Source organism: Cervus canadensis, chromosome 32, assembly GCF_019320065.1.
Source record: "Cervus canadensis isolate Bull #8, Minnesota chromosome 32, ASM1932006v1, whole genome shotgun sequence".
Classification (NCBI taxonomy): Eukaryota; Metazoa; Chordata; class Mammalia; order Artiodactyla; family Cervidae; genus Cervus; species Cervus canadensis.
In genome coordinates, this window is record NC_057417.1 from 39,910,074 (window position 1) to 39,920,239 (window position 10,166).

The 10,166-nt window shown below is 63.1% G+C and overlaps 1 long non-coding RNA gene across 1 annotated transcript; it reads left to right on the forward strand.

Annotated features, from left to right (window-relative positions):
- The first annotated feature begins 6,887 nt into the window (after positions 1-6,887).
- LOC122433587 lies at positions 6,888-10,166 on the forward strand. Its single transcript, XR_006267124.1, has 3 exons — positions 6,888-6,941; positions 7,801-7,984; positions 8,391-10,166. It is a non-coding gene; the product is annotated as an uncharacterized LOC122433587 (long non-coding RNA).

Genomic DNA, 10,166 nt, shown 5'->3' on the forward strand with positions numbered 1-10,166 from the left:
CTCATCTCTTGCGTTGCCTGCATTGCAGGCAGATTGTTTACCAGTGAGCCACCTGGGAAGCCCTGATACGCCTCACCGGGGGATGATTAAAATGATTGCATTCCAACCTGTTCTTGGCCAGCCTGTGTGGAGAATAAACGGGTGCGAAGCCGACACCTGGTGTGCGACGGCCGGGTTTGTGGGCCAGGACCGCGCAGGGAGGCTCGGCGGTGCTCACTGCCGCGGCCCCAGACCGCGGGTGACACCAGCCAGGCCAAGGGGGAGACGTGTGTGGCCCCCCGCACGCAGAGCCTCACTCGGCCCCGAACGGGAAGGGAGCGCAGGCGCTTGCTACAGTACGAGTGCGCCTCGAAACCCGACGAGCGAGAGAAGCCAGATGCAGAAGGCCACACGGTGAGAGATCCCCGTACGTGGAGCATCCAGGGTGGGCAGATCCACAGTGAGGGTGGGTCAGTGGTCCCCGGGGGCTGGGCAGGGCGTGAACGTCCTGGAGTTGCATGGAGGTGGTGGTCACATCACGTCGAGAATGTTCACTGAAATGTTACGGGAATCTCACCTCGATAAATTAGAAAGATTCGTGGCAGCCAGGATGACTCAGGTGTGGGGGTGACTCACCCAGAGCGTTTGCACTGTGGTCGCTTAAAGACAGATCCGAACTTTTCCACAAACTGAAAGACCCAAGTGAGGTCGCTTGGGTGGGGGAGGAGAGAGGCACCCTGGCTGAGCAGGGGCCCCACTGGCCTGACGCAGGGGTTTCTCCAAGGTAGGAGGGAACCGGAGCATAAGCATTCCATCCCCCAAGAGGTGGACGCAGGCCGGGCCACCCCCAGGCCAGGGGGCGGCTTTGAGAAATGAGTCTTTGTTGGGGATGGGCCCAGCAGGAGGGGCTGGGGGTCTGGGCCAGGCCGGGCGTGTGGAGAAGCCAGCGTGGAGAGGAGGCTGCAGAGGTGCATGAAGGGCCTGGCCTCTCTGGATTCGGCCAGTGCCTGGGGATCCTGCCCAGCGCCGAGAATGCGGCTCAGAGTGCGGGGCTGGGGCCGGACCAGGCCCTTACCCCCGGCGTCTCCACGTCAGGCCCCGAGGGCTTTGGGCACCCCTGCGCCCACACTTGTCTGCGTGTACTGTGGGCCCCAGAGCTCACCCCGCAAGTCGCACACTCTCTGGGGCAGGGGCGGGCCCCAGGGAGACTTCCCAGGCTTCACAGAAAGTGCTGCCGGTGGCAGGAGTCCGAGACGGGCCCCTCGCACTGCCCAGCGGGGCTAGAAGCCCAGACGTGGCCCCAGAAGGGGCTGCAGTGGCCCCTGGTCACCCGGAGCCCCGCTTGCCCGGCTCCCCAGACAGCAGCACGCGGCAACCCCCCCGCCAAGGGCCTTACACAGAGCGTCCTCTCCCAGAGCGTCCTCTCCCACCACATGCTCACTGTCAGGCCCCAGTAACAGTTAGGCAGAGGCCAGTGCATCTCCATGGGGGAAGGCCTTGGTCCCCCGGGAAGCCCTGGCCCCAGGCAGCGGCCCCTGGAAGCCCAGAGCCCATGACATCTCGGGAGGCCGTGCTCGTCTGTGGCATACGGGCCAGGCCTGTGTGGCAGGGGCGGGCTCAGGCAGCAGCCCTCCTGGGGAGAAGCGGCTTCCCAGGGCATGGGTCACTCACGCCCGTCTGCGTGCAGCCTCAGGCAGGAGCTGCGTGCCCTCCACCCACCTCTGCACCTGGATGTGTTTCCTGATCCATGATGGTGATGAAAGCTGCCCCAGACAGGAAACCTTCTCCTCCAGCCCCAGCCAAAGCGCCTATGCCTGTGACCTCCAAGTAGGAGGATGCTGGTTGCACCCACTTTACAGATGGGAATACTGAGGCTCAGAGAGGGGTGGCACCTGGCTCAGGCGTAGCCCTAGGAATCCTTGGGGGTACAGAGTGAGTTAAGAGTCATCTCCAGTCTCTCCTTCACCCTGTGGTCCCGCCTGTCCCCTGGGATTCCCATAGCAGAGGCCCGGGACCCCTGGACAAGCAAGTGTGTCCCCATGTCCACGGGGTGGGGGATCCCAGTGCCCTGTTTGTAGGGCTGAGGGGGATAACGCACCTGCACAGCTCTGAGCGTCCAGGAGGGGACGACTTATTTATTTATGGCTGCGCCAGGTCCTTGTTGCTGTTTTGCTTTGCGGGGTTTTCTCTAGGTGTGGTGAGCGGGGTGGGCAGGGGGGCTCTTCACCGCAGAGTGTGGGCTTCTCATTGCTGTGGCTTCTCTTGCTAAGCAGGGGCTCTAGAGCGCGGGCTAGGACGTTGTGGTGCTCGGGTTTAGTTGCTCTGCGACACGTGGATCTTCCCGGACCAGGGATCAAACCGGTGGGATCAGATTGGTGTCGCCTGCATTGGCAAGCGGATTCCTAACCCCTGGGCCACCAGGGAAGCCCTCCGGAGGTGACTGGTTTTCATTGCCCCGGGTGACTGTCAGAGACAGAAGCGCCCATGGGCAGGGCGTGTCCCTCAAGTTCCTGGTTAATCCCTGGCCCCCCGTCCCCCAAGGACGTGACTGTATTTGGAGAAGGGGGCTTTTAGAGAGGTAAAGAAGGTATATTGGGGTCATTAGGGGGAGCTCTAATCAACATAACCAGTGTCCTTAGTAGGTCAGGACGCAGATGGGCACAGGGGAGACGCTGGGGACCCGGGGAGAAGGAGGCTGTGTGCTCGCTGAGGACAGGCCACCAGAGGACCAGCCCTGCCCATGACCTGGTCTCCATGTCCAGCACCAGGACTGGGAGGAGACACACTCCTGCTGTCGAGCTGGTCTGTGGGCTTTGCTCTGGCGGCCTGAACCAGCAGAAGCCACTGAAATACTTGCAGGTCAAGCACAGCATAACTCAGACAGCTGTGTCCACACCCTGGGAGGGGTTCCAGAAGCTTCTGTGACCTTGACATCTGTCCACCAGGGTTCCAGGCTGCCTGTGCAGCCCCCCTCCCCTGCAGGGAGCTTGGCGTGGACACACACGGTGCCTGGTCTCACACTGGCCCTCCCCCAAACCAGACCTTGGCATCAGGACTGCAGGAGAAGCCGCCCCGGAATGTTCCGCCCTGGCTCCGTGCCTGCCGGGCCGCGTGGCGGGCACAACGGTGCGGTTCACACCCCTGGTGAGTTGAATACCAAGGACTCAAGGTTTCTTTTCCTTCAGAAGCCCTCAACGAACTTTTCATGAAGTAAAAAAAAACTGTTATTTTTCCTGATGTAAATGTGGAGCCCAGGGTGGGTTCCAGTTTTCCAGAAACATTTCAGGGGCTGGGGAGCATGGCAGGCGTGAGTGACTCTGCAAGCCGCCTGTGGGCCACCAGGACCCCCGTTCATGGGTCAGTCCTGATGCAGAGCAGAGGTGGTGCCCAGCAGGCCTTCAGGGTAGGGGGAACCTGCAGGCCGGCCACGCAAATGCTGCCGGAGGCCCCGGGCCTGAGCTGGACGGAGTCCTTGGGCTGGGCAGAGAAGGGGTCTCTGCTGAGATGGGGTCTGTGCGCTGGGATGGAGTCTGTGTGCTGGGATGGGGTCTGTGCCCTGGGATGGGGTCTGTGCCGTCGGATGGGGGTCTGTGCCCTGGGATGGGGTCTGTGCCCTGGGATGGGGGGTCTCTGTGCTGGGATGGGGTCTGTGCCCTGGGATGGGGTCTGTGCCCTGGGATGGGGGGGTCTCTGTCTGGATGGGGCTGTGCCCTGGGATTGGGGTCTGTGCCCTGGGATGGGGTCTGTGACCCTGGGATGGGATGGGGCTCCTGTGCTGGGATGGGTCTGTGCCCGTGGGGGTCTCTGTCTGGGATGGGGCTGTGCCTGGGATGGGGGTCTGTGCCCTGGGATGGGGTCTGTGCCCTGGGGGGGGTCTGTGCCCTGGGATGGGGGATGGGGTCTGTGCCCTGGGATGGGGTCTGTGCCCTGGGATGGGGGTCTGTGTCCTGGGATGGGGGTCTGTGCACTGGGATGGGAGTCTCTGTGCTGGGATGGGGTCTGTGCCCTGGGATGGGGGTCTCTGTGCTGGGATGGGGTCTGTGCCCTGGGATGGGGAGTCTCTGTGCTGGGATGGGGTCTGTGCCCTGGGATGGGGAGTCTCTGTGCTGGGATGGGGTCTGTGCCCTTGGATTGGGGGTCTGTGCCCTCGGATGGGGTCTGTGCCCTGGGATTGGGGTCTCTGTGCTGGGATGGGGTCTGTGAGCTGGGATGGGGTCTGTGCCCTGGGATGGGGGTCTCTGTGCTGGGATGTGCCCTGGGATGGGGGTCTGTGCCATGGGATGGGGGTCTCTGTGCTGGGATGGGGTCTGTGCCCTGGGATGGGGCCTGTGCCCTGGGATGGGGTCTGTGCCCTGGGATGGGGTCTGTGCCCTGGGATGGGGGTCTGTGCCCTGGGATGGGGTCTGTGCCCTGGGATGGGGTCTGTGCCCTGGGATGGGGGTCTGTGCCCTGGGATGGGGGTCTGTGCCCTGGGATGGGTCTGTGCCCTGGGATGGGGTCTGTGCCCTGGGATGGGGTCTGTGAGCTGGGATGGGGGTCTCTGTGCTGGGATGGGGGGCTCTGAGCTAGAATTGGGGGGCTCTGAACTTGGATTGGGGGGCTCTGAGCTGGGTAGAGATGGGGCTGCAGCACCTGCACGGGGCACCCCTCCCCCATCTCACATCCATTGATTCCTTTTCTTTGCAAAATGAAGTGGGAGAATTTTCCTAACTTATTTCCATTAAGACTCAGATGCTTAAACATTGATATTTGGAGGGTGTTGGAGCTGAAACTGTTTCCATTTTCCTGTGGGTCCAGGCCCCACAGTAGCCCCTGGGGACTAGTGGCCGTGGAGGGATGTCACCCAGGTCTGAATTGTGCTTTGGAGCCAAGAAGTCTGTGTCCCACAAGACCCAGGGCTGTAGAGTGGTGAGTTGGGCCTCTTGGCAAGGGGCTGTGTGTCTCCAGCATGGATGTATGTGTTAGATCAAATTCCCACCTTTGCGGCCTGCCCACCACCTCCTCCTCCTAAATCCTGGCCTTGGGCAGGAAGACACAGCGCTGCCCTGTGGCTGCAGACACAGGCCTGTGCAGCGTGCTATGTCTCAGCGGCGAGACGGGGTGCTCCTGGAGAGGCCCAGGTTCACCTGGCCCAGCCTGCTCTCTGGGCTCCCCAGCTTCTCCTTGCTTACAAGCAGAGACAGGGGGCTCACTCCCTGTGAAGGCACCTGGCAGGATGACTTGAAGGGCAGCCCCCTCCTTCTTCCTCCAGTCTTCCTGCTGGGCTGTTACTAAACTTCCCGCTTGCTGGGGCCTGTCCCATCGCATCAGGGGGCTGGGGAACTGGGCTGAGGGCAGTGTCTTCCTGGTTCTGTCCAGCAGCAGCAGCCTGCCTGGCTAGAGAGGGAAGTCGGCCATGAATGAATGAATAGGTTTGCTGCAGAGACTGTGAGGCTTTAGGACATTTTCTGAGTGAGGAGCTGGCCAGCGAGCGCACCCACCCCTGCGGCAGCTCCGATTGGCGCGTTTTCTCCAGCCTCCTGGGCGGCCTTGCCAAGTGTCATAAAAATACATCAGGGCTCTGGCCGCCCAGAGTCGCACTTACTGCCGGCGGGTGGTGGGGGGGGTGATAGGTTAAACAAATTCCACTCCAGAATTTACTGCACCCGCTCATCTTCTGCCTCAGAGCAGGCCCATATTTCACGCAGAAATACCTCCCTGAATGTCCGAGGGGGAGGGCCCAGCTCATGGAAGGCAGCTTCCAGATTTTTGGGTGAACAAGGGTAGCTGTATAAACTGGCCAAAAACACGTCCTTTACAGAAAGGCGTTTGTGGAATTGCTTTCCAGTAACTGGTACATCAGGGGTAGGACGGGAACTGCAGCTTGAATTGGGCAGAAGAAATTTCCTTTTCTGGCTTCTGTGCATATCTGGAGTCTCGGAAAACGGAGTGTGGAGGAAGGGGAGGTGCCGGGGGGTGGGGGGTGCAGGTTTTGAGCTTTGCTCTGCCCTGTGGGCTGAAGCCCTCATTGGGATTGGAGGTGCTGGCGCCCACAGTACCCAGCTCGGGGCTTCTGGCAGGCTCGGGTTCAGGGTCGCTCTGAGGGGAGCAGGCGTGTGTGTTGGGAAGGGCCTGGCCTACAGGGTGGCATCTCAGATTCAGCCCCAGAGCCCTTCCCTGGCACCCAGCTTCCAGCCGGGTGCCCGCGAGGGCTGGGGTCCTGGGACCACCGACGTGAACTCATGCCGGCCCCGAGGGGTGTAGGACCCCAGTAGTCTGTGGTCCTGTCTCCTGGGGCATGATGGCCAGCTGGGGACCAGTCTCAGCGTCTGACCCTCCCACTGCCGCCACAGCCCTGGAGCTGGTCGCTCCTGCCCTGTCCAAGGGATGCTGTTGCCATGGCCGTCCTGGCCTCTGGGACCTTGGCGGTGGGCCCTTCCCTCAATACCCCGGCACTCGGTGGGGTGGTCTGAGAACTGGCCCAGAGCAAGATGGTGTGCTGCATGCGGCGGGGATGGGGGGCATGGGGGTGATGGGGGATGGGGGGTGGGGGTGGACCCCTAGGGAGCATGAAGAATGTCACTGCACGTATGACTTCCTTTATCTGTTGGGGACGTGCGTTGGTGCCCGGGGGCAGAAGGCTGGGCCCGGGACGCCGGGAGGAGCAGCCTGGTGGCCCCCACCCGGTGGTCCTCAACACCGGGGACTCCCTGCTGTGGGGCCTGGGCGAGCAGCCCTTGGGGGCCGCCCTGAGCTGAGCCGGCTGGCGGGCTGATGGCGGGCGTGAGTCACCACAGCACACAGGGCCAGGACGCCCCGGCAGGGAGGGCCCCGTGGGCGGGGGCATGGCTCCGTCTGGCCAGACGGTTCGTGTCTTCACCAGGCGCCTGAAATAGCTCCAGCGGCGTCCAGCACAGGGAGGAGAGCGTGGATGCCCAGCGGGACGGACGTGCCCGGAGCCTCGGGCGGCTCTGCCAGGCCAGGTAACTAGAGCCTGGCGGGGACACCCTTCTGGCCCAGCCGCAGCCCGCAGGGGGCAGCTGGCTGTCCCCAGTCCTCCCGGAGGTCCCACGCCCTCCTCCCACCCCCGTGGGCTCTGCCACGCCCTCAGTGAGGGAACCTGGCCCCACTGCCTGCTTCTCTGGGGCCCTGGGTGGGCTCCTAGGACCCATGAGACTCTGCGGGTCCCCAAGCCCCCAGGGTCTCCTGCGCCCTCCACCTGGGCCTGCAGATCTGGGCAGGGGTCTTCATCCTGGTCCCACAGGCCCTGTCCCCCAGGCTCCCTTGTCCACCCGTGACAGGGGCATCCTGGTTGGTGTCCTGCCCTGGCCCCTGCAACCCCTGTCAGCCTGCCCAAGGGAGGCAGGACCTCACTGCTCACAGACTATCCTTCAGGGCAGGCCAGGGGCTGCTCTGGGGGGCACTGGGGCCTGTGGGCAGGGGGGACACCCAGGTGAGGTTGGAAGTGCCTCCCTGGGGTACTGGGGCCTCCTGATGGACCTGGCAGATGGCAAACCCAGAGCCTGTTCTACAGGTAGTCTGGCCTGATTTATTTATTCTTTTTTGGCCACACTGTGCAGCCTGTGGGATCTTAGTTCCCTCACCAGGATTTGAACCCGTGCCCTCAACAGTGAAAACGCAGAGTCCTCTAGCAGCTGGACCTCTGGGGAACTCCCTGGCTTCTGCTTTAAATAAATGGAGAGGAAGTCCAGGGCAGAGCCTCCCTGGGGATGAGGGTGGGGTGGGGGGTCACGGGTCCTGTTGAGAAGAGGAGGCCAGTGCAGGGCACGAGGCGTCCTGGGGCGTGTGTGCACGCTCGATCTGCGGCTGGACGCACAGCAGGTGTCCAGACAGGGGCCGAGGAAGGGGCTCTGTGGGAACGAGAGGACACCCTGATGCTGGCAGAGGAAGACCCGAAGCCCAGGAATGCTGTGGCTGTCTGAGCCCCGTCCTCCGAGTACCTGCAGGTCACGTGCGCACTGCTGGAATATCGAGGGCCTGGCCTGGGGCGCCTACACAGGGACAGGTGGGCGCAGCATCCACCAGGCGGGTCTCCTGGTCCTTCCGGAGGGAGGAGTGTGGGGCTGCCCAGGTGGGGCCCTGGCCTGGCTGCGGGGCTCCCGACTGGCTTGCTCCAGACCTGGTGAAGTTAGAGCCACAGCAGCTCCAGGCACGGCTGTTGGCCCGCATGGCCCGGCTGAGGCTGCATCTCCAGGCGACCAGCGCCCCATCCTGCATCCAGGTCCAGCATGTCCACCCGCCTTGGCCTCCCTGGGGTGGGGCGGGCAGGGGCATCCGGCGTCTTGAGTGTGAGGCCATAAGGAAGGCTGGGCGCGGAGGGACCTTGAAGGACTTCCTGTTGTCAGTTTGAGGTGCGGATTGCTGGACTGTGGCATTAACCCTGAGTTTAAAACAAGGCTGTTAACCAGCAGGGCAGCCCCTGGGACATGCCTGCACCTGATGCGGAAGCCGGATGGTGGCACACCACACTGGCGGGCTCGCAAGCACGTGAGTGAGCGTGGTGCGTGGTGGGTTCCCTGGTTGCTTTCCTCTGGGGTAGTGGTGATGCGTCCACGTGGCCTGTCCGCGGGCAGGAGACCCTCCCCTCCACGGGAGAGGGATCAGAAAGGTGCGGCCGGTGAGCTCTGAGTGCACCTCCCAGCCAGCGTCTCCCCTCGTTGGTCTCTGGATGTCAAGAGAGCTGGTCTGAGCCCAGCACATCCCAGCTCAGGTTCTGGAGATGGGGATTCCAGGAGCACGTGACCCCAGGAGTGCTGGCGAGCAAGTGGCTGAGAGCCATGGGCAGCGGGCTCCGTCTATGCAGGACGGGGCACCACCCGGGGCCACTTGCCGCGGGAGATGCTGTGAAGACACGGGGGAGGACAGCTGTGTCGGGACGGGGCAGAGACCAGGGCCATGTGGCCACCAGGGGCTGCCAGGGCCAGACGAGCCGGGAGGACCCTCCGCTGGAGCCTCAGGAGGAACTCGACCCTGTTGACACATCGATTTCCAAGTTGGCATCCAGAGTGCAATAGATTACGTTGCCATTGTTTTAAGCCTGTCTGTGATCCTGGGTTCCTGGCCCGCGTCTGCCCGGGTTTCCTGCAGCCGCCTGGCCTTGGGACGTCTGTGGTGCTCCTGGCTGGTGGCCGCATCCCTTTGGTCTGTCTCTCTGTCTGTTGCCAGCTCCCTACCCACACCACATGGCAGGGGAGGCTCCTGGGGGGTTGATTCTGTCCTGACTCCCATGACCCTGGGGCTGGGGAGGGGTGAGCAGGCATGTGGCCCCTGCAGGCTCTGCGGGAGCCTGAGAAGCCATCTCCGTGCTTGACCAGCTGGGCATCCGTGAGGCCAGGGGCTCAGCTCCCTCCCCCTTGGGCCGTGACCTCACTCGCCCCCCAACCCAGGTCAGGAAACCTGGGGGCTTATCTGGCCCCTGCCCCCATCCTGACCTCAGAGGGAACCCCAGCCTCTGGGCCTCAGGGATGACTTGCTTCTCTGCCTAAAGATGCTTGGGGTCGGCGCTGAAAGACGCCAGTGAACCTGATCTGCCTGCCCAACACCTGTTCGGATGTGACTGCACTCGAGGGGGACGTTGTCAGTGCTGTTTGCCTTGCTAGACCCGTGGCCGCCTGGGATCTGCTTGTCTTCAAGATGATCCACTTGAGTTCAAGCCTGCTAGAAAGAAGGCTTCCAGAGGTGGTTTGTGATGCTGGTTGAGTTCTCTTTCTGGTCCACACACACTGGAAGAAGCACAGACCTGCTGTCCAGTTGGGTTCTCACTGAGGGCCCTGAGTGCTCAGCGTGGGGCCCGTTTGGGGTGAGGGTAGCTCGCTGACACCCAGGAGCCCCCACAGGCAGGCGGGGCCGGGTTTGGGGAGGCCCAGTGCAGCTCCGCCCAAGCCCGGTGGGGGCCACCCTGGGAGGGATGAGGGCTGGTTAAATCGAGTGGAAAATCAGTCTTCAGGGCTCCCCGGTGGCCACCATGTCCCCGGGAAGGCACAGATTACCCGCACGGCCTGGCAGCCTTTGTCTGTGTTTCCCAAGGTGATTTGATAGCTGGACAGCTGCTCCGGAATCCACACTCTGGGAAGGCAGCCTTCCCAGATCTCCGCAGGGGCCACCCGGGGTCTTGGGACGCAGGCGCGTCCCCCCGATGCTGCCCGGTCCTGGGACAGACCAAGCTGGCTCCCACCTCCCTGGCTTTG